The following is a 1,698-nucleotide window of genomic DNA, read 5'->3' on the forward strand; positions in this document are numbered from 1 at the left end:
CGTGTGTGTTCCCTGGTGTCAGCTCCAGTCCTACAGTTCCCAGCATGCTTAGCCAGCCTGATATTGCCCCACACTGCTGTGTATAGATCCAGCTACTGCTCCAGGCCTTGGGGCCACATTCTCCTGTTATGCTTTGGGGGTCCGGGCATTCTCCCCAATTACACTGGGGCCCCTTCAGGTCCTAGGGCCCTACCTCTCCCCCAGGAAAGCAGCAAAAATAACAGAGGATCAAACTAATGGTGGGGCTCATTCCCTATAACTGATAAACACTTCCGCCATTTTGTAGGAGCAATTCTTGCCATTGTACCTACTGAGGTGCCTGATGGGGTCTAATTTAATTACCTCCCCCAGGGCAATTATCCCATGGTAATAGTGACCATAATGTTCTATCATTTAATGTCTGGTGTAAAAAACAAATATATACTGGGGCAACAAAAACCAAGAATTTCAGAAAAGCTCATTTTTATTTTAATTAGTGCCTTGAGGGCTGCCCTACAGAGTATTGATTGGGGCATTAAGTTTTCAGCTAAAAACACAGAACAGAAATGGTTCTCATTTATAATGTTATTCTGTAGGGACAGAAGCTGCGTTTAATAAATATAAACACTGTAATAAATGTTGTAAATCAGCAATCCGGAAGGCTAAGAAAAGAAATGAAGAGTTAATTGCGGTGGAGGTGAAAACTAACCCTAAAAAGTTTTTTAAATATATTAATAGTAAAAAGATGCAGGTTGAGAGTGTTGCTCCATTAAATAATGGTACCAGTCTGGTTGTAACAGATACAGATAAGGCAAATGTGTTAAATCAGTTCTTTTCTTCAGTGTATACAATAGAGGAGTGTGAGTTCCCAGGCTCACTTTATAGCTGCACTAATGGCTCAGCTCAATCTAGTCAGTGGCTGACTCAGGATATGATTCATAAAGCTTTAATACAAATGAATGTAAACAAGGCTCCAGGGCCTGATGGCATACACCCCCGGGTTCTAAGAGAGCTTAGTTCAGTTTCAGACCAGCCCTTATTTCTGATTTTCTCAGATTCACTTTCATCTGGTATGGTGCCTATGGATTGGAGAAAAGCTGATGTTATTCCAATATTTAAAAAGGGATTACGATCTCAGCCTGGCAATTATAGGCCAGTAAGTCTGACATCTGTGGTGGGCAAATTATTTGAAGGCTTGTTAAGGGATCACATTCAGAATGTTGTCCTAGTGAATGTCATTATGAGCAGCAATCAGCATGGCTTTATGAAGGATAGGTCATGTCAGACTAATTTGATTGCTTTTTATGATGAGGTAAGTAAGATGCTGGACAGTGGGGGGCAGTATATGTGATCTATTTGGATTTTGCCAAAGCGTTTGATACTGTGCCCCACAAACGACTGCTTTCTAAACTAAGGTCTGTTGGGCTTAATGAAGTCGTTTGCACATGGATAGGAAACTGGCTACAGGATCGGGTACAGAGGGTGGTTGTTAATGGGACATTCTCTACTTGGAGTAAGGTTCTTAGTGGGGTCCCCCAGGGCTCAGTATTGGGGCCACTTTTATTTAACTTGTTCATTAATGACTTAGGGGAGGGGATTGTAAGTAATGTATCAGTGTTTGCAGATGAGACAAAACTATCAGCCCAATTAATTCCATCCAGGATGTGGCACTTGCAACAGGATCTTGACTAACTGGCAATCTGGGCAGCTAAGTGGCAA

The sequence above is a fragment of the Xenopus laevis genome, chromosome 3S (assembly GCF_017654675.1).
Source record: "Xenopus laevis strain J_2021 chromosome 3S, Xenopus_laevis_v10.1, whole genome shotgun sequence".
Classification (NCBI taxonomy): domain Eukaryota; kingdom Metazoa; phylum Chordata; class Amphibia; order Anura; family Pipidae; genus Xenopus; species Xenopus laevis.